This window comes from Osmia bicornis, chromosome 7, assembly GCF_907164935.1.
Source record: "Osmia bicornis bicornis chromosome 7, iOsmBic2.1, whole genome shotgun sequence".
Classification (NCBI taxonomy): Eukaryota; Metazoa; Arthropoda; class Insecta; order Hymenoptera; family Megachilidae; genus Osmia; species Osmia bicornis.
Genome location: NC_060222.1, coordinates 3,110,610 through 3,137,887, shown reverse-complemented (window position 1 = coordinate 3,137,887; position 27,278 = coordinate 3,110,610). Strand labels below are relative to the sequence as shown.

The following is a 27,278-nucleotide window of genomic DNA, read 5'->3' as shown; positions in this document are numbered from 1 at the left end:
ACTGCCTTTACGAGAGGGGTGGTTATTCCGTTTCGGGGTTACGGCAAACAGAAAATTGCAAAATTCGAGGGAGGAAGAATTTTCGAAACTAAGATAAAAATAATTTAAATATTATTTTTTGGTGTATAACACTCTTTAGTTTAAAAATTGGTAGATCCATCTTTAGAAGAAATACTATTGGGGATGTTTTATAAATCTGGGTCACTAAGGGTTAATCAATTGAAATTAAAAAAAAAAAAGTAGAAACACCAGTCCATCATCTTCATCCACCCAAAATTAAAATTTATAAACAATTGGTCCAAATAATTGTTTAAGAGTGACTGGACCAGGTTGAAATCGATCGCGAAATACTTGTGTATCGATCAGCTCCAACCAGAGACAGACAGAGCCCCTAGAAAAAGGGGGTGTAAGTGCACGGTACGAAGGGTGCAGGCCGCAACGCGTATAGTTAGCATTTCATGGGGTGTTTTATTGACGGGTGTCGCGCCGCAGGGGTTGGTCCTGGCGCTTCGCGTTAAACGCCGCGATCCTTAAGCCGGATCCTCATTGAACACCCTCGCTATACAGTTGGCCCGAATTTCTCGTAAGCCACCCCTACCCCCGCATTTCAGACGTGGATTCTCATGACGCGCAAACAGGTCTATTAACGGAGTCCTATCGCTGGTAATCCTTGCTCTTTTCACGCTCCTGTTTGGTGGCGCATTTCCGGTAAGATGCGTTTCTATTGTACGCACGGTGTCTTTAACCCTTTCAGAATGGAATGCTGTTTTGATTCGAATCGTATATTTTATCAAAGAGCAAATCTTGTCAAGAGCACATAAATTTTGAAAGATTTAATTTCTTCGAAATTTTTGTTCCGTTCCGAATGCAAAATTTTCCAAGTAATCTGAGAAGCGATATCAACGTGATTGATGATAAGAAATCGTGAATTGCGTCTTGGAAGAGGAAAAGAAAGTAAAAGATTCTGAACCGACTTGACAGGTTTTTGATGATTTTTTTCAAAAATTACCCAATGATCTATCACATATTATATATCAATCGATTCGTCTCATTAGATGCTATAAGTATTCATCAACAGATTTTCAATTTTCTCAATATTATTAATAATGTTGTCTACGGTTTGCGATAGAAACTTACGATCTCCGAGGCCAATGATCGAGAAAGAACGAATTGATCCAAATATTCCTAGCGGAATAGTCGCAGGTCGATGATACGAAACAGAGTTTCACGCGATGATAGCGGTTGTTTGCATAACGATAAATCGACTTACCAGACGCCCGACTCCTTAGCCATCCCGTCATCTCGATCTCCATTCGCGCCAGAAAAATCGTTGTAATCTGAAAAAAAAAACACTGAAAGTTAGCTAAGGAATCAGTAAAGGGTTAATTTTAATTTAATATCGCAGATAATTAGGTAGCGTTAATTCAAGCGCAAAGCTGAAACTTCAAAGGAGAAAAATAAAACATCAGAAAGCAGAATAATCTTGCAACGATTCGTCAGACTCTACGACGAAAAGATAACCGCGTCTCTTCGGCTTTCCAGTGAAAGCCGCGGTTTTTTCTTTTTTTTTTTCAGGTAAACGGTAAACGTTCGTGGCTCAGGTACGGTGCTGGGATCGTGTGTTTGAACCTGGTCGCTCGACAAACAGCGGCACGCTCAGGATTTCGTCGAAAGGGCCCCGATAGAAGCTCTCACCGACTGGCCCCGACTTCCGCCACCGCTTTCCTCTTCATCCTTTTTCCCCGAACCGAGGTAAAAGCGCGTCGAGTGCCGCCGTTTTTTGGCCCCGCCGTGTTTTCTCTCTCCTCCATCCTTTTCGCTTCTTCCCTTTGCGGCACGGATCGGATTTCGTGAAAGAAGGGCTCGTCCTTTGGCCCGTAAGAATGGAAAATGGTGACTTCGAGTGTTCGAAAGGGGTTTCGACAGAGGTTTTTCGAAGGACTCGAGTTTTTAAATTTAATTACTTGAAAAGTAGATCATTTTTAAACGACTCTGAGTGATTTGAAATGATCGGAACAACTCTCGCGAGGTATCGGCACGTTCGATTTCTCATTGGAAAGTTTCGCCGAGCGAAGGGCGAAGATCGATTGGCCGATTTGTCGAGAGACACGGAGTTCCGGCACGCTTCCTTTGTTTTACGTAATTTCCGCGCCAATATTAGCACGCTGCGTTCCGTCGGCGTGTTCCGTTCTCTCTCTCCCTCTCTCTCCAGTCGAGTCGACTTCTCGTGTATTGGTTTGTGTGTTCTTCGCAAACAAACCAATCAATGCCGATGCCTTAACTCACCTCTTGCCTCTTCGCTCGTCGAGCTTTTTCCTATTTCCTTTTCAAAACATCTTTCGAACAAAGCAGTCTGTTTCGTTTTTTTAATTTTGCATCTCGATTTGACGTATTTAAAATTCGCAAAATTTACGGAAAAATTAGAAAGAGATCAAGGCAGATGTAGGAACCCGTTGAACGTTAAAAGCCGACGTGGTGGGCGTCTATTTGCGTAGATCCAAGAGATCGGACAAGTGGCCGAGCCTTTGTCGGACTCTGCTCTGTGGGTGGTTCCTTTTCACCCTTCTCGTCTCTCTTTCACTCTTTGTTCGTATTCTTCTCCCACCCTTGAGTTACCGCTAGCCTCGCAACCACCACCCCCCCTATCGTTTTCCTGGACATCGTTATCGTCCCTTTTACCCCTCACACACGTCCTCCTCCAGGACTCGTTCGTCCATTTGGCTGGCTGTAATCAAGCGAACGTCGCGACGCCATGTTTCCACGGATAGGGGTGGAAAGGGTGGAAGAGTAATTATTGATAAGACAACGATCGCGTCTGTGGATGAAGAACTAGAAATTATTCAACGCTTTGAACTTGCGCTTTGAACTTGAGAGATGGAACCACCCCTTTTTCAATTTCGAAATGGATTATAGAGCAAGAAAAATGGGATATTTTCTTAGAGAGAAGAAACGAGGGAATGAAATCGATTGGAGGCTTTTTATTTATTTGTTGGTGGTTGATTCTGTAAGTAAGGGTTGCTCGATTCCGGTCTTCTGATTCCAAAGTATATTTAGACAGGCCTTGGTTTTATTTGTTGCCTTTAAAAACATCCCCCTCCCGGGGTGGAGGATATTATTTCACCTTGAAATCGAGTGATGATTTTTTGAATAGTTTGTTCGAATTTTATCCCTCTTCGACGTAATTAGCCAAATAGAAGGTTGAAATGGGAAATTACAGCAAACGAAACGAATATCTAGGATTTGAACGAGAGGAACAGAGGAGAAATAAAGAGGCGCAACGAGTAGCTTTCGTTCGCGTCGATCAGACGCGAAAACGAGCACGATTCTGTGGAAGGGGTGCGTGCAAATTCAACCCCGACGGACAAAGGGAGACGCGACGGTATGTACAAACCAACGGAAGCGTGTTGAACCCGGCAAGCGAGGCAAGAATTTCCGGGGAAACATTCGGAAATCGTCGAACGCGTCTACCCACCGTTCCGGAAACGTGATTTCACCCCCTCCAGCCACCCAACACCGAGAGCACACTCGACACGACTGGAAGGCGACGAAATTCTTGCAACCACCCACGGCCCCGAACCCCCTCGAAACGTTGAATTTCCACCCGCGAGTCAATTTTCTATTCCTCGGCAAATACTCGATGCCTGTTTATAAGCGGTGAACGTGCAGGGATGAAGGATGCGTCTGGAAGATTGATTTCTTTACCAGGCACACGATGGTCGTTGAATTTTGGCAGTCTGATGCTTGTGAATCGAAGGGGTTGTACGTTTCTTTTTATTATAAAATAATAATGCATTCATTTATTATTCTACAATCAACCCTTTTGTGATTAAATGAAATATTTTCAACCCTTATTCACATACATAGATGGTTTACTGTAAAATTTGCTTTGTAACTTTTACAAAAAATGATATCAATGTGTATTAAAGCATTAATTTAAATATTTATGGGACCATTTCATCCCTCATAATTTGAAGAAGGGTTAATTTCAATGATCAATGTGTTATTTTACAACTTGATATACGAGAACAGAGACGTAAGTACTAACATAAGAGAAGAAGAGGAACAGATACAAAGAACAGCATCGTTTGAAAAGAAAACCCCTACCTGGCAACCCCCGTTGGTCAAATATTATCGTTCTCGTTGAGCCACGTTCTGAAAACGATTGCGATCCGGTGCAGTCACGTAAGAGCGTTATTATCACAGTGTAATGTAGGTCGGTGGCAAACAGACCGGGTTTTTTCATCGATTAATTATCGGTGAAAACTATTCCCGCGGTATCTCGACGATTAGCAGTGGATGTCGCGATCCACGATCGTTCGTAAGATGATGTGAGCTTGTGCATTTTTTTTTTATCTGAAAGGGGTCGAGGACCCATTATCGGCCATCGTGGAATTGCGAGTAAATACGAAGGTATGTTAACAGTATCGACGTTGGTTAATTCCTGAGAATCTAACTGCGAGTAATCTGTGAAAAATGGTTTCGATAAAAATTATCTAAGGATCTTTCCTTTTTCTAATATTAAAAAGACACTTTAGCAATTTGGTAAAATTTTGTGCCAAAAAATGGGAGAATTGAATTTGGTTTTGTTTCCAAATAAAATGGAATCGTTCGACGACGATTTCGACTCGTTTTCATTCGAAAAAAGAAGAATAAACCAACAGCAATGGTGACGGCTATCTTCGCAGGTGTTATTTTGTTCTGTGAATAAAAAAAAGAAGAGGAGAAAAAGAGGTAGATATACGGACAGATAGGTGGATTACCCAACTACACGGCGAGAATCGAACACGCACGGTTTGTTTGCTTGTCGTTAGCATGAACATACTTTTCGGTGTAACGCGAGTTCCCTGTCGAAACGCGGATCGATAAGTGTTTCGTTAAATTGGGACGGATTACCAGGAAGCAGGAACGTTTGTTGAGTAAGTGGAAGCAGTTGAAAGGGTTATATCTACCATGCAATTTTGTAGTCTCTGTTCGTCGTTTTTTATATTGGAATAAGGAAAATTGAAGGGAGGATTTTTCCTAGAGGAAAACAGAGGACGAGGATTCTTGATACCTAGAGGAAACTATAGTACGAGGATCCTTGCTATCTAGGGAGAACTATAATGCAAGGATCCTTGGTACCTAGGGGAAAGTATAACACGAGGATCCTTGGTACCTAGGACGAACTATAATGCTAGAATCCTTGGTCTCTACAGCAAAATGGCTTCCTATACAAAAATTTCTAAGTCCATATTTCACCCAAACCCAAAACCTACCCAACTTTTCATTTGCCACCAATATCACCAAAGTTACCCCATAAACTCCTACTGAAACATTCCTAAAAACACAATTCCCCTCATGATGACAGATTGTTCGATAAAAGATCCACCGAATAATGAAAGTTAAATACCGAGGCACGAGTAGATGGTTGATTTTTAGGGTTAATAAGCGAGCAATAGACGGACGAGAGAGAGTTTGGGGCGGTAGGTCGCTAATTAGTCGTGCAGGCAACGGGTCGGGGCAAAATTTGCGAGAGAAATCTGAATGAACGTGCCTTGAATCGTGCTACGCGGTTAATACAAATGTGTATTACCGAGCAAATAAATAAATATTTGGTCATGAGCGGAGCAACTCAAATATGTTCAAGCAATGTCAGCAGCATCTCTGTCCTCGCTCTTTCTCCCTCTCCTTTTCCCGTTCTCTTGCTCCGACGCCTGTGCACCGACATACACCTACACCACCGTATAAATATACACGGATATACGTGGTTTTGCGTGTAGGAAACACGTAGGTGTACACATAAAACCATATACGAACGCGAGAAAGAAAACGCATAGCCGACCATCGATGAACGCTATTCATCGCGAACAGCTTTTGATTCTTCATTTCTTTTTTTTTTTTTTTAATACCTTCCTGTGCCTTTTCTTTTCTTCTTTTTTATTTATTTCTTTAATGGTGTTTTAATTTTTTCTGAAATTCAATAAGTTTTTGCAACTCTAATTTTAACCCTTTCGCTTGATTTTAACACCCTCAATTATTTGTTTCTCTCCATTTCTTCGTTTCTTCTCTTTCTACTTCACTCGCTATTCCTCTTGCTCTGTTTGTGTGTGTGCCTACCATTATAGCGTCGTTAGGCGCGCGCGAGGATTCCGCACACAGAAGCGTGCAACGCGTATCCGTATCCACGTAGGACGGCAGGCGATAGCGTTCGGGTACAATATGTACTCAGTCTACCCCACGGTTGACTCTTGGTATTTGATTCTTGAATCATTTTGTGTACGAGAGGAGCGGTTAATCGTAGGTTAAATATTTTGGCCGATCAGAGAGCCCGCTTCCACGACGACGACGCCGGCCGTCCGATTTCGACCGACACCATTTTTCATTCAGATTTTCCGAATCATTGAATTTTTTATTAATTGTCAAAGTTTTTAAAAAAATCTGAACACGTAAGGTTGATGCTACTTTTATTTGTAAAATTAATAAGAGGTAATTAATATTTAGAAAATTTAAGCACCCCTTTTCCTATTTGAAAATTTAAAGCTTGAGGTACATTGTATTTTCTTTCTTTCAACTTCTAATAATATTGTTTCAGAAGCTACAAATTTTTAGGATTATCTTAACAATGTTCTTTTTCAATGTTGATATCAATACACCTTCCTTATTGATACTTTAAACTTGGTCTCAAATGTTCAATATTTAATCACACACCAAATAGATGTTGTAGTATTTCTTGTACAATTAATTGTACTTCTTTTTTGCTTCATTTGCAGAACCTTCTGTCACGTTTCCCTCTTTCTTAAATATTTATCTTGGAAATTAAGTTCACATACAGCTGATATAATTAAATCAAGTCTTGTAAATGTTTGAAAACAGCAGCTGTTGATAACAGGATTATTAATACATTTTGATATTTCGTGTATTTATAACATTTATTTTCATTATTTTAAATCTCTACGAGTAATCGAAATATTATTTTCTTTTACTTGTAGCAAAAAAATTATGTCCTCGAACTTTTCAAGATTTCACTGTGCCATTTTATTCTGAGATATGTAAAATATACAAATGTGCGAAAGACATTATCTCTATAGGTAAAGAATGATTATGCAGAAGCTTCTATCTAATCGTATTACTGTTTGTTGGAAACGGAGGTCATCCTTTAAATAAAGATACTTATTTTTTGTCTCACCTTGGCTGTACTTAATACTCAATGATATTCTGTATTTTCTGAATTTTCTTTATCTATAGTTTCTATACTTAATAATATTTATACCATATTCATTCTATTTTCCTTACTTTTTCCTTACATTTTCAATATTTCCATACTCTTCATATTTCTCAGATTTTCTATAGTTTCCTATATTTTTCAAATTTTTCCATACTTTTCGAATTCCCTATATTTTTTTATCACGTTTCATATTTCCCTTGCTGCCCCGATATACCCTATATCTTCAATATTTATTCATATTTTCAATAGTTTTTCAATATTCCTAGTAATCATCGATATTTTCTAGATTTCCCTGCCTATGTTTATCCATGGATAGTTTCAATCTAAAAACGTCTCTTCGACCGAATAATAATGTACGTGGTACGAGTCGTTGGAAGATTGAAAGGCACCGGTGCTCGTCGAAGTGACGAAACAAAATTTATTAGCATCCGAATCGAACGGTAGGACGGGGGCCAATTAACGAGACACCGAACACTTGTGCAAACTCGACCAAGTCGTTCGTTGGTAACGCGCGATTCACCAACATTGATGGATTCGATCTCGAAGCCAGCGATTGTTTGAATAGATCGATCCGTCGTTTTCGTGTCCCCCTGCGTTTCGTTCCACTTTTTCATTAGCTCGTGTCGCCGGCGGAGAATGAGAAACGAGGAAAATATGGGAATCCAGTGAAGGAGGTCAATGAATTCGAGGGACCGTTCAAAATGGGGGGAAATGTAGAAGTTTCTAAGGTAGATTTGAAATGTCAGAGTGTATTATAATTTTTATTTTCAGTTTCTCATTTTCCTATTTTCTAATTTTTCAATTTCCTAATTTCCAAATAACCTTATTTTCCATTTCCCAATTTTCTTATTTCCCATTCTTCAACTTTCCCATTTACCAATTGTTTCATCCCCTATTCTTCTATTTTCCTCTTCCTCATTTTCCAATTTTCTTATTTCCCGATTTCTAACTTCTAATATTCCAGAATAAAATAAACAGCAAAATGGCTTGGAAAGCGAGTCTGCCCGACAATCTGTTCGCGTAGAAACGATCTAATCGGCCGTGACGGTAACACGTCGCGGTTGAACCGTAATAAAATTCTACTTGTCCCTGGATTCCACGTATAAACAGCTAACACACACATATGCGTGTACTCTTTCCTCTAAATGTACCAGCCTTACTGACGATATCTATCCAATCTCCAGGTTCATATCCCACCCCATAAATACATTCGCTGATAACGACGGACTACGTTCCGTCCACGATAAGATACACGACGAGGAGGAACGTTCGTGCGAGGCTTTGCAACGGAAAAAAATAAAGGAAAAAACCTTCTGTATATTCTGTGAATTTTGTACCATATTAATTAAAATAAAAATTATCTTACATATTAAAATTAATGAATGTATTATATTTTCATTACCCGTAGATTATTTCTAAAATTGCATATTAATTTTGCGAATGAATTAATTTACGTTAAATTAAATTAAATTAAATATTTTCCCATTTCTTATTTTCTAACGATTAATCTATCTTAGAAAATGATTTTCACGATTTTTCTACGCGCCAACGTTAACGAAAGTGAAGAAATAACGACGCGACAGCGCGTGACTGTAATTAAGTTCCTCGTGATTAATAGCACCGGGCACCAAGCTCGTTCGCTCGGTTGTTGCATTAATTTACAACTCTGTTTAAGGCCCGACCGACCGAGAACCGTGCTCCCGTCCGCCATAATTTTCTCTCGAGGAACACTCTGTTTACATACCCGATAAAGTGTATACACATACTTTATTTTTTTTTTTTGCCCGGTGTATCGGCACGGTGTTCAGACAGAATATAATCGTCGTGGCGGAGCTTCTCCAACGATTTCGAGGCACGATCGATCATCCAAGGATCATCGATGGGAAGAAGCGTGAACGATTTTGATACGAGCATTTCCTGTGCTGATAACGAGAATAATATTTTTAATATTTAGAGAGGGCTTATGTTCGATATAAAAATTTTTATCACTTGAACTTTGATTTTTCTATTTTCGCCGGGTGTTTAATAAATTATTTAAATAAAGGTTTAAAAATTTTTTTCTTATCCAACACGGTCTGTTTCACGATATAATGGTGAATTAAGGAGACAAATCAGGAGAAGAGAAATTCAATTTTCGCGAAATAATCGAGAGAAAGAGTAGAGCGTAAAGGGGTGGCTTATAGGAAGAACGTTGAACGAACGAAGGCAAAGAGGTGGAGGGGTGGTTTCTTCTTCGTTAATTTAAGAATTTGCCTCGTTAGCCAAATCATGTCCACCTCGTTGCTTCTGGTAGCAGTTGATGCAATTAATTAAGCAATCCGTCGGTGTTGGCAGCTTCGTGAAATCCGATTAGAAGCGACAGGGAAAGAGGTGCCTGCTCGTAGACGTCGTTTTTTCCGGATATCGATGCACGTTAACGACGCGATTAGTTCATTTCCGACCAGAATACTTTTAAATCAATTAAATTTTATCTGTTTATCGAATGACACGAAGTAGAACCATTTTACCAGCTTTTCATGATTTATTACTTCAATAAATTCATCTTCTTTGATTCTTTCGAAATCTATTTAATTTTCAAATGTTTTAGAATTCTTCCATCACCGTATCGTTACATTTACTCCTAGCAATTTCTGTACCGTGTAATTTTTCCAAGAAAACCTCTTATCTGTGTGTTAGCCGTTCCCCTTATCTTCGCGTGCGAATTCTTCAGATCCTTGCGACGATTTCTTCGTTTCTCGTTCGATGGATTGTTAAAATCGGAACGAAAACGCTTTGATCTGATTCAACAGTCTATTCGATACCTTTTGTCGGCATCGAAAGTGTATTGCTGCCATTATTCTGGTGCGGGACAAATCCATTTTGCAGTATGTTCCACGATTTGCAACAGACGATTCGTTCGCTCGCCAGGAGAATTAAATCGAGCCTTGATTTGTCGAAAAAAGGAGCCATTGAAATCGCTTCACTTGCTCGGTTATTTTATCTTCCATTTCAGAATTGTGTATTCTTTTTCCAATTTGTATAATTCAATGGAAAATAATAGTGAAATATTTTTGAAATTATTTTGAAGAAGAGAGTTTCGTTTCAAATGGATCGACCGATCGCATTCTCGTTTTCCATGACGAGTACAGTTCGTGAGATCGAAAGGCCAAGCAATTACACGGCTTCACGATCGATCCTCTGGCCGGGTAATCAATTTTTTTACGACCCACAACCAGAGGAAATGAGGACCGTGTCGGATCAGGCAAAGCATCAGGCCGAATTGAAACACTTACACTTTGAAATGATTATACCTTTTCCTGGCGAAAGAATGTGTGATGCCATCCATTCGTCAGCTTAACATTTATAATTTATTAGATTGATTAAGAAATTGAAGAAAATAATTTGATTTCTTTGCCTAATTTCTATTTTCCCATTTCCAATTTTCCAATACTACTACCTCTAATTAAATAAATAAAACAATTTCTGATGGATTATAACAATTCAAGTGTCATCTACACTTGTGTGACAAGTTTCTAAAACGAAAGTAAGTTAAGTTCAGTTTGCTCAAGTTTCTCGGTCAAGGTGCAGAAAATCTGTTTAATCTCCGAGAAAACTGTGTACGCTTGTGCAATAGGGGTGAGTTCCTTCGAAACTGCGTATTCAACGGGGGTTGTCCTTGTTTGGCATCGCAATGTCCTGCGGAGGTGGTCGAGTGGTGTGCAAGTGTAAAGGGTAGACCGTTTGCGCGACGCTGACTTTTTCAGTCCCAGTGTCAACCCTCCCGGTTGTTTCACCCTGACACTTGCCTAATTCCTTGCACACATACGTGTTCTTTTACAAAAATTTTTTCAAGATTTTCAAGCAAATAGGAGACCTTATTTAAAAATCTTATCTCATAGGTCCCGCGCGATAAATTATAATTACCAAAGGAAACAGCAATTTTGTTTAAATTATTTCTTTCTTTTTGCAACAGAAATGTGTTTAGACTCACACCTGTCCAGCCACGAATCATCAGGTCGCGAATCGTGAATCGTGAAGCCATATGGCACATAAACGTGTATCATGGGTGTAGCAGTGTAGCGTGTCAAGCGTTTTTACGAGCTGACGAGCAGCACGAAAGCTCGTCACGTCGACGTGTGTATCCGACTAGTCATGGGCCTAGGATTATTTAACCCCGAAGAGAGAGCATATGTTGCCATCCCCTCGTCACCTCGGCTCCTAACCGCGTTACCGGTTATCGCAATTAACTCGCGTCGAAATCAAGCCAGCGATAACGATCGCGTATAAAAAGCCGTTTTATTCGACTACCCTGACAAGTTGCACGCTATTAAACGCTGGAGATTGTGGTTCACTTCGCGTTTCCGGTTCTACTGGCGCCCGCTTCAGTTTCGTTTCGATAATTCAAAGATTGCGAGGGGTTAAAATGAATTATCGAAAGAAATTATTGAAATTCTATTAAAATAATTTAAGAAATCGTTTCTTTTTTCTTGGGATATTGAATCATTTATTTTCTCAGATTTTTAAGAATATTATAATATACTCATTGGGCTTTAAGTCGATCGGCTAGTCATCGATAATAACGCGTGTTCCCGTTCAAGCGAACGCGTTGCTTCGGTAAACGTTCGAGGGTCAGAAAATCCCGTGGCCCGGCCTTGCTGCACGCAAGTTTCACTGCTTTCGAGCAGTTACGGAGGGCGCATGCCTGCATATTTCATGAGCAAACAGACTTCAACCCCCGTGGCATGCGCTGCAACCAACCCCTTCACTCTTGCTTCTCTTCGTCAACGCGAGCTTCAGCTTCGACGAGTCTGGGCCCGCTTCAAAAAGACTTCGCTGCGAGGAAAGCGGAGCCAGGGCCAAATTATTAACGAACTTCCGCCTGGTCAACGTTAAGTTCACCCTTCTTCTCTTACCGACCCCTCTCACCTCGTCTGATGCAAAGTATCGTCTGATCGAGCTATTAATTAACCCTCACATCGCGTGTCTCGTTGATTAAACGAATGCTGTGATTTTTTTTTCATAAAAGGAAATTGAAATGAGAAAAATATTGAAAGTACAGCCCTATTTTCTATTTTCCCATTTCCCTAATTTCCTATTCCCCAATTTTTCTTTCCCCATCACAAATTTTCCATTTTCTATTCTCTATTTTCTAATCACTCCCAATTTTTTATTTCCTATTTTCTAATCAATCCCAATTTTCCATTTATAGTAAAGGAACTTTTTAAAAGTTTCAATTACAGCATTGAAATCGAACCGCAGATACGAGTTGTAATTTCTAAATGTCAAAGAACTTTCCTCGTAGCTTTCCAAGAGAAACGGTAGACGCAAAAATCAACTGTTTGCATTACAATGTTTTTCATCGACAGCGTAACATTATCGTCTCTCAATCGGACCATCGGTGGATGTCCGATAATGGTACGGCGTATATTTGCCGTGTCTCGTTTTAGTACGTGCCGTTTTTCCAACGATCTGTCTGCGTGCGCTGTTTGCTCTTTCCGCGGGAAAAATAAGATGTTTTTGCGTTACCCGATGATTCGCGAGTAGGAAAAGCAAACATCACGGACGGAACGTTCTAACAATCTGAATATGAAAGAAATATCTGAAATATGAACACGAGTTATGTAATTTTTTTCATTTTCAACGGAATCTCTCTATTTATACTAACAATATTTTTCTTGAATCTAAACATTAACAAAAACGATCAAATAGAAAGTTTAAATTGAAAAAGTTAAACAATCGTGTCTTTAGTAAACGAAATCGTAACACAATATTTACAAAGATAAATACATTAGTAACGTTTGATAAAAATTTCAGTTGCCTGCAGTGATTCTGTCAATAATACCCGCGTCAAAAGAAACAGTTATTTGTTGATAATACTTGTGTAAATTTTTAATTCCTTTTAGTTTAAAGAAGTAAGAAATATCGGAAGCAAAAATGAAAAATTTTCAATATAGGATAAAGAGTCTCAGCATCCAAGACACCCAAGCTTCCTTCCACCCTTCACTAGGGTAGAAGGGAATTAATTTCAATTAGATTATCGCGAGGCGGAGAAACAAAATCACGGCGTAGTGTCTCACCCTGCTAACAATACCGTATCACTGCTCTCTCAGCTCTCTCTCGAGCCGCAACAATGCGAACAATAGTTGGTCGCGTGGCGGAGCTGCTGGTTAATATCGCCACGATAAAGGAGCCGGCGATGTTTTACAAACAGCACCCCGCCACGTGCGCCCACCCCCTGTCAAAACATTCGGCCGCGGCTAAAACGGTGCCCCGTTTTTTCGTGGGGCTAACCTGTCCCACCCTTCTTTTCCGCTCGATCGTTCGTGGTATCGCTCCAACGATTGCCCGCTCGCCAGCACGTGATTTTGCACGGTCTATGCGAACACCGTGAATCTCGAGCACACTTGGAACATGATTTGAGTACGGTAGATAAATTAATTCGTCGTTTGACACTTTGGGAATCGCTGGATCTCAGGATCAAGATGGGTTTGCGGTGGTTTCAGTTAAGGGTTGGAGAGTGTAAATTGGAAGATCGTAGTTTGAGCTGGTGAACTGTAGAAAAATTGGAAGTTGAGGAGCTGAGAAATTGAAAAATGGGAAAATAGGAAAATAAATGGAAAATAGAAAAATAAGAAGTAGGGAAATTGGGGAATGGAAAGATGAGAAAATTGGAAAATTGAAAATTGATACAATTCCTTTTGCTTACTCAGTATGAGGGTAATCGCTTTAAATTCGAACTCCAAGTACTCGAAAACCTTAAATTAGCATTTAATCTCACGAAAAAATTCAAAGGAGAGGTGCTCGAGGAGAGTATGAATCATGATCGATCATTTCTAGAAAGATAAGTAAGAGAGAATTGGTACCCTTCGAAAGACAAGCAGGAATAGAACGCATGGGAAATTATGGGGAATACGTGATCGTAGGGGATGCGTCCATCGCTTCGGGGAATTGATTCAACGTCGATGGACTTAGAAGTATCATCGAAAGGTAGTTTACATCGGTTAGTACCTCGTCGCGATTAACTTCTCCGACGATCAAAGGCGATTGCTTTTTAAATAGATGCTTACTTGCTCGTGGGAAACGTTTTCTCTTGAGAAATCTAACTAGCACGTGGTAGACGTCAAGTTTTAACGCTTGATAGTTTTATTATATTCCAATTTTCAGCTTTTCAAATTTTAAGGTCCAGCTTCCACTTTTCCATTTCCACTCCTACACCCCCTTTCCATTTTTTCCATTTTCCACCTTCCAAATTTCCCATTTTCCGCCTTCCCTCTTCCAATTTCCAATTTTCAACTTTTTCTACACTCAAGCTGCGATCTCGTCGAAAGACACACGTCCGAAATCCGTGTCCAGGCGTGCTGCTGATTCGGACTCGGAGGAAAATAAACCCTCGAAACGCGGGCGTTTTACTTGATCCTCGAGACTCGATTATGACGCCGGTACGAGAGCAAGCGACTCCTAGTTGACAGAACAAACAGGTGACGGTTCCAGCGATCGTAAGACTGGTAAACATATACGCGCTGGCCCGCCGCAGCGCGTTACCAAGCAAACAGACAGCATCAAAACGCATTAGCCGATTCTGATAATTCCGATTTACGATGCGCTTATGGCCGCTAATTGTCTGATTTATCGACGATGTCGCGCTAATGCGATTAACACGTGTCACGCACCGGCATTCGTTGTCGTCCCGGAAAGCTTCGTTTCAAATTTGCCTGCCATCCCGATCAATCATCGATCGATGAGAAAGCGATTCAAATTTTTCATATCTTCGAATCTCAATTGCGATTCGAAAAGAAATGATGGAAACAAATTGATTGATCGTATTATCGACCTGATTAAGGATCAGAACTCGCGTTTTCGTGAATCAATAGAGAATATACTTTACGAAGATGTTGGATATGGCAACAATAATGTTTACACGTTTCCTGTCGCGGTGACACTTTAAGCGGCGTCCGTGTTGAACACAGACAGACATTTATCGTTGTATACATTGTATATATTTGCTCGTGCTTCCAGCCAGCTTTCGCGTAGCCGTTCCCTGTTGATTCAAAATATCCTGGCCATTTATTCAGCAATCATCGAAGCACGATTAGACATAATAAAGATCACGTCGCATTATTCTCCTTCCCTCTTTCCTAGTTGTTGATCATTTGCCCGGGCAAATATTCTTTTAATATTTAAAGATCCTCCCTGTATAACCATTTCGTGCAAATACTACGGTCGAGTGTAAATATGTACAAAATATACATCGAAGAAATGTATAAATAGCTGAGGATTATACACTTTCAAGAATACAATATCCGGTGGCTGATTTCTTTTTATTTAATTTGGAAGAATAACATCTGAAAGGAGGGGAATTAATTAATAATTATTCCTTTGGATGAGAAAATGTAAAATTCTCGACAGGTCATTTTTCAAATTTACAATTTTTCTAAGAATAAATCTAAGCTAAAAGATCCTCCATGGGTCACCACAGACCCAAACCCATCACCACCTTCCTTTACCCTAATAATCTTCCCATTTCGAAAAATATCAAGACCTAACAGTAACCGCAAGACACGAATCGCATTAATACCTATCCAACCCTTAATCCACCCCCTGAGAACCTGAACCGCAGCATCCTAAAGAGCGAAAAATTAATTAGAAATTATTTACCCGACCCGTATCAATGAACCGATCGAACCGCATCGAAATCTCAAAACCGCCGAGTACAAACAAGCCTCCGAAGGGGGTTTAACACGGGAATCTACCCCTTGAGCTGTCGAGCCGCAAAACGGGGCGCGTGTCCTTTTTCGAAAGGAGCATGAAGTACAGCAGCCGGGTTTTATTGGGGTCTAAGCATCTACACGGCGTCCAGCTGTGGCCCCATGGTGTCTGGTGTTGCGCACCGAGTTTACCACGGGGGTGGTTTGACGTGTGCTTCGCCCCCATGCTGCGCGCTTACCACCTGTTCCATCGAGACGCGTCTCCTGGAAAGGGGATTTACTGCTTCGTTCGATTAACCATGCACGAGATAAAACAATAGCCGAGTGGTTCTATTCGTTCAAGGGGGTTGAAGAGCAGGAATGGTCGAAAGAAAGTTAAGTGGAAGATTGAGAAAGGAGTGGAATGATTTTTGAGAGAAACTTGTTTCTGGATAAAGGGGTGAGTTATGAATATTTTAAGTTTTTCTTTCAATAAATATTAATTTTATGAAATTTTAGAGATCTGGAATTTTCAACCCTCTGTTTAGGCTGCTAAAGTAATTACCAATTACTTTTATTTATTTACAGAAGCTCCCCCTTTAATTTAACTAAATGTTAGGAGAAACAAAATGAAATCCCATAAGCATTGTCAATTCAATTCATTCATCGATGTTTGACGTTGCCTGGCAATATATCGAATTACGCACCATTATGGAATATTACGTCTCGATCAATTATCTGTTTATCGATACTTCCAGGCTTCCAGAAGATCGATCGATTGCTCGACCCACCTTTGTGTGAATTTGATATCCGTTAAGAGCTCTGACATAATTAACCGGCCTTTTTTACTCAAAGCTTCAAAATAATAATTTTCATTTAGAAATAATTATTCTTACAACGAAAGGGATGGATTTTTGGCAATTCAATTAACCTCTCTTTATATAGAAATTGTGTAACCAGCTGATTGGCTCAACATAATCCAACGCAAACCAATAGAATATCGAAACAACTTTGTAACGATATGCAAGGCATATCGAATTAATCGTTTGTACATACGTTGTAAATTGACGATGCTGTTTTCGAGCATATTCAAGGGGATGCCTATTGAAAACTCGATAAAATACCGCCGTATATCGCGAGTAGGCCAAACAATTCGATCACTGTATTTTGTTTGGCGATTATATTGACAGATTTGTCGCAATGCTCGGATCTGTTCGAAACGATAAATCATGACCACGCGGGGTAACACACAGTTACTTCGATTTTTGTTGGCATAAACGAAAGTATAGATTACAGGAGGCATTGAATATTAATTTTTTTTTAATTATCCTGAATTTAAAACGATTTCTATGGATGCTAAAAGAGACCAGGAGCGAAGAGTTCGGCAACCCTTGTCGAGGGGTGAACGAGATGCTTCAACCTCCGGTTCCGCGCCATCTTTCGCGACGTCGGGGACATTGTATTTCCGTTCGGTGGAATTTTTCGTCACGGCGACACCTCGATCAATATTTGCGCAGCCGGGAGTGGAGACCACGTCACGCTCGACCTTCCGCGGCCATATGCGAATACGCACGCGGCTGCATACTCGCGGCAAAGACTCGCGCGTGTTCCAAAGCGTTAACTTACTCGATGCAGCTACTCGTTAGACCGCATTTTCCGTGAAACGATCATTATCGTCTGGGAAATTCGTGTCCGCTTGTTAACGTGACGTTAAATACACCGTGGACCACGAATGACCCACGTTGAACTTGTTCCTCGAGATGAAACATACGGTTACTTAATTATTAAAATAAAGTTTTATTTTTATAAGATATACCGAATGTTAAAATTATGCAAATATATATATAATAAATGAAATGATCAAATGTTCATCGAACGAAGAGATTTAAATACATATAATTGTTATCAGATTTCAATTATTGTTCGATAAAGCACACAATAAAATAATTGCACATGCGATTTATAACTGCGTCGGTAAATAAATTCTCCTCGTTTGATTTAAGTCAACGAAAATCCAGCGGATTTTTAATCCATCCCCTCCACCCTCCCCTTTCACCACGTGTTTCCGCGAGACTGAAATATCCTCGCAAATATTAGTCCAAGTCATAATAATTATTAGCGATAACTTAATAAAATCGCGTTCCCCGGGTATTTACGGATACCCGGGATTCACTGATAAAAATCGTCCATACAAGCGCTAATGATTGTTAATTAAGATAATTATTTTCGCATCCCTAATTGCGTACGAAGAAAGGAGCTACGCATAGATTGGAAATGTTAATTCGTTGGCGTGTACCATGAATTTTCGATGAAAATAATTATAGCTAGTGGTCTCTAATTACTCGTCTTCGCGTATTTGGACAAAAGGATACTGTTCCATTCGAGCACATTAGCAACTTTTTTTAATCGTGCACCTCTAATTACGATCCTTACGTATGTAAATTTCAAGTATGAAGATGGTCTTAACAATTTTTTCTATTACAAGAATTACTTTTGTGGTAATGTTTTTCTTTGCAGACTTATTGGAGTACAACGAAGGATATTGGTTCTAAGAACCGTTTCTCGAGAAGCAATGGCGATTTCTTAGCATCACTTGCTAAAAGATGAAATAGATCGTCGTCTAACCAGAACGTAGGTTCGCGTATTTGCGGTGCCAGTTATGTCCACGTTAGCAGCGTCGAATAGGGCGACGACGACGACTTTTACGTCTCGGTCCTCGTTCACGCTAAACGCTCGTAATGAGTGATTATCTTGGTTAGCCTGGTTAACACACGGTACCAAGGTGGCTGCCAGTGTGCACCGTTCATTTGTTCACCGCGACACGTGCCCGATACACTGGGTACCTCGCACTTACGCAATTACGCGTACGGTGGAGTCTAACGGTTTCAATTTCGACAACACTTGGGAAATAAAAAATAAGAAAATTGAAAGCTTGGAAAACTTTGGGAAATTGGGAAATTAACGATCGAAGGGGTGAAAGCTTAGAAAACTGGAAAATTGGGCAACTGAAAGCTGAAAGTTTGGAAAATTGGGGAAATGGCAAGCTGAAAAGGTAGAAGCTTGGAAAATTAGGGAAATGGAAATGGAAAGCTTGGGAAATTAAAATATTGAAAAATGGGAAGCTGAAAAGCTGAGAGCTTGAAAAATTGGAAAATTGAAAATTAAAAGCTAGAAACTTCATCCCAAAACAAAATATAACACCTTCAGCCTTTCTTAAGCAATCGAATAAACTAAAAGAAATAAATCTTAAGCTTGATCGTGACAAGGAGATAAACGTACCAGAATGGAGCAACAGCTGGACGTTGAGGCAGGTCCATGATTCGGGAACATGCCACTTAATTCAGCGCGCGTCGATGAAGAGATTCGCGGCGGAATCGTGTCGCGGAACGCGTAACGTGGGGGACCTCCAGGACCTGGCCGTTGTTTGAACGACAAATATTTTGTCATCAAACTTCTGTCGCGCGGAATGAGCGTGTCTATATGTGCAGGGCTAATACAAAGTGTTTCACGAGCGTTTGCTAAAATCGGGTTGCTCGCGACCACTACCCTCTAAACATTTCTTCCTAATAAACAATGTTTTGATCGTGTAAGACAGACAACGATTTCAAAGAAAAACAATAATTATCAGTGACTTAGATTCATGACACTTACATTTATCTAATTAACCAATACTATCAATGGATGAGCAGTTTAATTTAATAGAAATTAATTAATGAATATTACGAAAAGGCTACGTCGTATTACTGATAATTTTCGTTTGAATATTTTTATTAAAGAGCAAAAGAAAAATAATTGAGAATTTCATCTCCATTCGGTATAATTGAAATTAATATTCTGGAACTTGATAATGATCAAACATTGAAATTTAAATGAAGCGGAGGTTGAATTTTCCACCAGACGTATTTAATGATTAATTAAATCACGCGGGAGTGAAACTGAACAAACAGAAAAGAATCGAGAAATTCATCGTTAAACAGGAATCAAATTATCCAAAAGTCAAAGAATTAAAATTTTTCATTGTTTCGTATTTTAATAAAACAAAGACTCTAAATTGCGACTAAGAGGTAGACAATACGAAATAATTTTTTAACTCAATCTCGTTCAATTTGCGAATGATTTACTGCGATGGAAATACGTACGTTGATCTTTGATCATTGGGTCATCGTGTTTTCGCGTGCACGGTTACGAAAGGAGGTGGCGACATTAATATTTCATTAATATTCCAGCGAGGATTCCTGGAAAAGCGAGGCTGAAGGTGGGCTTCGTAAATGCCCGTCGTGTGTACGCCGTTCCTACGAGCGCGTCCTTCTTTCCGTTAAGAAGAACAGAGAAAGAGAATATTCCATGTTGGTCGATGGATCGAAGAAAGAAGGAATTTCTCGTCCGGTCGTCGTCGACTGGTCGAGCCGGTGGTAGTTAATTAAGTGCTAACAAGTAGAGAACTACCTCGCGTAGCCACCTCGACGGGCTAAAATCGTACGACGTGTCTGGTGTGGAAACAAAAACGAGAAAGAAAGAAAAAAGAATTGAAAAAAAAAGAACGAACACGAAGGCGATGCTTTTACGTGGCTACAACTTTATTATTTTATTCTGACCGACGGTATTCTTTTTCTAACGTCGTATTCCCAAAGAATAATAGTAGAAAATCCTAGAAAATGAAAGACACGTGATGGTATATTTTAATTGTTAATCATACTGCATGTTGCTTAACGTTTGAATTGCACGACCTTCGGGACTGTCTTCGTTAATGCATCGATATAAGTTACATAAGTAGACGACGCAAGATTTCGCTCGTGGGCTGAGAACATTGAGCAACACGACTGGTCGATGCCGAAGAAAGAAAGAAAATGGAAGGACGAGTACTCGCTTTCTTGAATTTCGAATCTCGAGAGTGACTGGAGTGTATAATACCTCCTTCATATCTATTTCTATCCTTCTGTGATCTTCGAGCACCCACTTGACGTCAATTTAAAGTCATCTAAATGGTGTACTACATTTACAAAGAAATGTTACACAATGTATAATGATTCATTATTGCCAACTACTATAAAAATGTATCAGTTTCCTGATAATTCTTTTTTTTATGACGCTATGATAAAAATAAAATTGGTAAATTTTCTTTCTTTTTTTCTCCTTGTACAGGAGCCGAAAAGGAGACAGAAGAAAGGCACGAAGGGGATGGAAAGAGGCGAGAAGAGGTGAATTAAAATTCATGAACGCTTCGAGCTGGATCGAATTAAAATTCATGGCGGAATTATCGCTGGCTCCTCGAAAACAAAGGAACGGGACGAGTTAGGAGACCACTCACGAAGTCGCGCCCCGGAAATCATCCCCGACACGAGAGTTCCGCGCGGAACGACGCTAATGCCGTCGGCTTTTTGATGCGGATCCTCGACACCCTTTAACCACCCTGTTCAACTCTTTACTTCGTGAACGAACAACCTGGTGGCTTGATAGTTTTTAATTCGTTACAATTCCATACAATCCAAGGGGTGGAGAAGAAATAAATTTGCAATAAAGTATGAAATAAAGTATGCTTTTTAATTTAACCCCCTCCCAAAAAAAAGTTGGCGAAAATATAAAAATTTCATCATCGATAAATCAATTGAACTGTTCCACGCCTTATAATTCGCTCATCTGATCGAACCACCCTCGCAATCTCTCTAAAATGCGGTTAACCCCCTGGCCACCCCTTGTTTCATCGATGCCAGTCGAAACAACGAACAGAACCGTTTGCGAGATAAAAAAAAAAAGCGGCCGAACGAAAGCAATCGGCCAGATTGTTTCGCGAACGAGACGGTAGGGGTTGGCAGGGGTGGTCGCGCTTGATCTTTGCGAGCGTGGCCCTGTCCAAGTGGCCCCAGGGGGTGGTTTACCAGGTCCCGGACGCAGAACCGAGAGAGACTAGCCGCGATATATTCGACGAGCAAATCAGAGACGGTAATCCTGAGCGACAGGGAGGCTTAGCACCCCTCCTGGAAATGGTAGCGGCGAGGGTGGCCAAGAAGAGTAAGAGAGAAAGGGCTGGTTCCCGTTAAACGCTCACCCCAACACGGAGGATCTTGCATTGTCCGCGCTGCTACGAACGATTATAGACGAACACTGGCCCGTTACAACCCCCCGGCGGCGATACTTGGCATTGGTAACCCCGTTGCGATCAAGGGTCGCGAATAATACCGGTTAAACGCTACATATTGCTCGGCTCGGCCGGAATTTACCCCGGGATTTGAATAACGATTTGTCGCCCGGCTCCTTCCACTACTACCCCCTTTTCGTCGCTCTGTTTTTCCTGGATAAGGGGGCGGAACGAGGGAAACACCGATCGCTAAGTCGTTTATTGTGTTCATGAAACGCTTGTTTTCCGTGGAAGCTTTGGTTACGATTGATTTGCCGATGATTATGATCATCAACCCTTACAAGGACAGTCTGAGTTTATTAAAAAATATATAGAAAATTAAATTAAATTCTTTCCTCTAAAGAATCATCAAAATTTATAGAAAAACTTGCACAATATTTTTCCCAAATCCCATGAAATTTACAAAGAAAATAATATTCATAGCAGAAAGCCGAAAAAGAAAGAAAAACATGAGGCTGACGTTCATCCCTCTCTAAACTAAACGCAATGTCGCGCTATTGAAACGAAGGCAAAACAGCGTTTTCCTACACAGGGGGTGAGAAATTGTATCAATAGAGGACACTCGAAGTTCTGATGTAAAACCGCAGCTTGCGGTGACATCGAATTACTCGGAGGACCATTCGAGGTACCGTAACGCGTGTTGCGCTCGATCGAAAACGCGTGAAGCACGAAAGGAAAGCAGGATCCCCACGTGGCCGGTCGAGGGTCCTCGATGTCATCGCTACAGAGACGTTACTTTCGTTTCTCCATCGTTCTCCACGTTTTCGATGCATCCTGTCGAGAGTTGCTTTCATACGTACACCCTCCTGTGGGACGCGTTTACAAAAATCTTCGGGCGATTTAATTAACCCCTCCGATACCACTTAATTGTTTTTCTTTTTCATTCGGTAAAGGAACATTTAGAAAATTAACCGATAAATTGTGTAGAAGTTAAAAAGACGTACAAGGTGTTCCTCGTCCTTATATTGGAGGGTGGTAGCGGAAGCAGGATCGCCGGAAGCGGGAGGGAAGCGACATTAAAGAAAATTAAACGTAAAAGCCGTCGACCGACCCAGAAATTGAGTTCCTTCGCCTTTGGCGGGCCGAGTCCACGGGGATCTAATTATCAGTTTCGGAACTTTCGAAATTAATAAAACTCCATCCCTTTCCCTGTTACCCCCTTACTTCCTCTATCCCCGACGCCCTTGCTTGGTCCCTCTTGTTATATTGCTCTTCGAAGTCTCGAAGAACCGACCTCTTTGAGCCTGAATAGGGTGGAAAAGGAAAGATCACAGTGGGGTGGAGCCGTCGTTTCGAAGTCTTCTGAGACTAGAGGGGGTGGATTCGGAATTTACCAGTCTAATGCGACTGAAAGTCTACCCTCGAGACTCGGTGGAAAAGTTTCCAGGCTATGCTCGCATCGGTCTCTCCTTCACAGTCTTGTACCACCGTTTACCAACCCCCTATTTCTTTTTTCATCTTTATTCCTCCCTATGTTTCTTTGTATCTGTCGTTCGAATCGTCGCTAAAATATTTCCAATAATTTTGCGACAGAAAAACTAGACCCTCGTCTGTTTCATACCTCTTCAACCCTTTTTAAAGGTAAATATTCTTAAATGAAAAATTATCTGCTCAATTTTATTTTCATTTCGAAAGGTGTCGAGCTTTATGCACGAACGTCCTACCGCGTGCACATTCAACCCCCTTTTTTGCTCTCTTTTTCCATCCTCACCCCCGTATTCCGTCTCTGTGATCCTTGTCCAGCGGCGAACACAATCAGACGAAGCGTATCTGTATTCGGTATCGCGAATGTTGACTCGAGGTATATTTGTCCAGCAATGGAGGAGCGTCGCTGGTGGTGGCCGACAAGGGGGTTGGTGGCTCGGTTCAAATATTCCTGCCGCTTCGTTCGGCGCCGCGACGATCATACACGCATTATTCCGCCGCCGTGAAACACGACGCGAGAAAAGTGAACGGTGGAATGGCTTTCACGAAATCAAAAATCTAGATCAATGCAGGAGATAAAAGATCGATCGAACACCCTTCAAAAAAAAGGCAATCAATTTTACTGCTTTTTCGCATTGCACTTCAGATAGAAATATTATCAAACTTTTGTATTATTATTATTAATAATCCGAATTATTGAAAAATGAATTCGATCAAAAATTTGTTTGATACGTAAACAGCGGATCATTAGCCATCGAATGACGATAGCCTGCCGGAACGTAATTACACACCCGTTAGAGAAGCTTCGAAGCGGAGCCGAGAAGCAGATATCACTTGGCGAATCAATAAAACGTGTTTGATTCAGCCAAACTGCTTGTCATCGCGTATCCATTTCAAACGTCAAACAAGTACACTAGTACCATTTATCCCGATAATTATACGACCACTGATTACCGGTTCATTTTCTAGTAAATATTTAGATGCCACGATACGGGGTAGTATGCGTTCCAACGAGTAACAGGGTAAACCTTGCGTATCAAACGTCTCTGTGTCATCTATGAAGAAATATTTAGAGAAAATAAGAATCTTTGATGAAAGTTTTGATTTTAATCAACGCCTCTTTCGATTCGAGGCCGAAAGGCAAACACACAGCGGCGCTTCCGGTGTGTTCAAAGTTAGGAATGGCGCAAGATACACGGGACGCCGGTTACTCGGCTAGGGAAATAAGCTCCTCAGATAAACGTACCAACTTCGATTCTCGCCCAAGTAATCCTCACCTTCGGATTACAGTACAGCTACACAAACTCGTGCGAAGATTCGTGCTGGTTTTTATTAGAAAATAATCATACCTATGTAGAGGTAATTAGTTGAAGAGCCCTGCGAACCTACATTATGGTAGACAGCAATTTCCCGAAAAGGTAGATGGTATAATGCACGAGTGGTTGCGTGATGGATTAACGGTAGCTGCAGGACTTTTACGAGCTGCAGCCCGACAGGGTTTTAGTCCTGCGAGACGAGCTAAAATGGAAATCCTAGCCGCTGGTTGGCTACGCTTGGCTCCGCCTTTCATCCTTGCTAGCCCGCCGCTATGTGTGTTACATTCTGACGTTTAAGTAAGTAGATACGTGTGTGCTTATGGTAAATCGTGCTACTTTGTAATGAGAATTATCGGGAGTACAGATTGGTGTAATAATGATTTCCATGGAGAATTCTAATTAACACCTAATTATAATGTCAATGTAACGAGAGTGGAAGTGCGATTCGGTATTATATAGAAGTGTGTGAAAATTCGGATACCCGGGACGACTCAAGGCTCGGGTAATGATCGAGTAGCCGAGCTGGGAAAACTTTCAGAATTTCGGTCGAAATCGAAAAAATTTCCGATCCAAATGAAATAAAGAATAAAATTTATTTTCCGTAAAAAAAATTTTAGATTAAATTACTTCACGTTCCAAATCGTCCGTCGAATATTTTCGCCCGTGCCCTACGTGATGGAGAATAATTCATCGACGAACGCTGCGCGAATTTTTCGGCCGATCTTGAAAAGATTGTTCCCCGTGTTTGCTCGGGTATCAAGGATTGTAAATGAGCTGGATTTCCGGTTCTAGATGTAAAAATTTTGATGGACCTGACACTTTCGAGAATAGCAAACATCATCGATCAACCATTTTCGAAGCTCTCGGATAACAATAAATCGACTGTTAAAAATTGGCTACTGTTGTTATTTACCAATCGGATGAATTGATCAAAAAGAGTGAAAAATATGAAGCGATACGTTGTTTGCAAGTGCAACAAGATTTACTAAAATTTCATACGGTAATAAGGATTACGTGATCGAATCGTGGCTCGTTTAATTAATGTTATGCACATAAATGCATTAACGTAGACACTGTTGCAAATATGTAAATAAACGTTGCGTTATATTGCTTGAAAATGACGTACTCTGGTGGAAATAATTTAATATAGTAAAATTCAAACAACGAGGCATAAGAAGAAAATTTTTATTCGATGTAAAACATTTTCTTGCTGCACTTTTATTTAATAAGTACTTTGAAGCTCGTAAATTGATAATTAGATGGTTGAATTTGCAATTTCTTCGACAGAACAATTTACGGGTGAAAAGATTAATAGACGAATCAGAGGGTCTGAATTTCAATGAAATCCTTTCATACAGGCGATCCATAAATGATCGAGTCGAAGAACAATGGAGGCACGAGCTCAAACAAATCCACGTGAGATCCCTTTTCCGGCTGGTTCGCGTGGAAGATGGAAGAAGTCCCGTGGGACGCGAGTACACGCGTTACCGTCGCAAGAAGAAGCAACGAAAACGAGGGATGAAAATCGGGTAGACGCTTCGTCGAGCGTGAATTCGCGATATTGCCTTCGGTTGCTACATAATTGTGAAAACGGGGAAATCCGTGTCTTTGAGACGGTATTTATCTTTTCTCGATAACCTATGATTTACAGCAGAGCGAAGGAAATATTTAAAAATATTAAATATTAAAATCCAACCCGATAAATAAATAAATTCAAAAATAAAGAAGAAAAAAGCAAGAAATATTAATTTAAGACAGAAAAAATAATGTTGACATCTTATGATGTTTGCCATCTTATGACATCACCCGGTTAGAAAATATCCATGCAATAAGGGTAAACGAATTCAACTCATTAGAAACCATGAAGAATCTCCTGAAAACTGGCAGAAGTGTTTCGAAGAGCAACTGCTTTCGATTTCAGGCGCGAATCGACTGCGTCAGCGCGCAGGCAAGAGGGTTAAAAAGAACGCGGGTAAAAACAGGCCGACAGCTGAGTGTACATAGGAGCCTGTCGGCTTTCTTTCTTTCCACTCGTCTCTCGTCTACGTTTGAAAATTCTACCCCATCGTGAGCTCGCGCACGCTCGTACCTCTTCGCATCCCCGACAACACGCTCGCACGCTCGCTCACTCGCTGCACCTCCGGGACCTATGCAAACACGACGCTATTCATTGGGCAACGTGCTCTGGTATATTGGTGCCAGAGACGAGCCGAGGCGAGGCGAACTGAACCGAGCGGAATGGAGCGTATCTATGATTTAATGAATAACGCTTGCAATACGCTTCGACGATGATTAATTGCTGGAAAGCAAAAGAATTTAGAAATTTTCTTGATAAAAAGAAAATACGTCATCGAAGAAGACAGGGATGAAAGGAGAAGAAGAAAAGGGGCTGCGCAAGGAGACGAGGCGAAGCTTCCGGACAAAATGGAGAGAAAAAAAACGACTCGAGGGAGCTTTCTGTCGAAAGCTGAACGATAATACTTCGCGGTGCTCCCTCGAACGCTTGGAGCGGGATAAAGGCTCGCTTTTGGGAC

At 40.7% G+C, this 27,278-nt stretch overlaps 1 long non-coding RNA gene across 2 annotated transcripts in view; it reads right to left on the bottom strand.

The window, feature by feature from the left end:
* Positions 1 to 27,278, bottom strand: part of LOC114873330 — a 95,769-nt gene that overhangs the window by 31,762 nt on the left and 36,729 nt on the right. For both annotated transcript variants that reach the window (XR_006829554.1, XR_003788923.2), the window contains exon 3: positions 1,271 to 1,337. This is a non-coding gene — a long non-coding RNA (uncharacterized LOC114873330). The remainder of the gene's footprint in view (positions 1 to 1,270; positions 1,338 to 27,278) is intronic.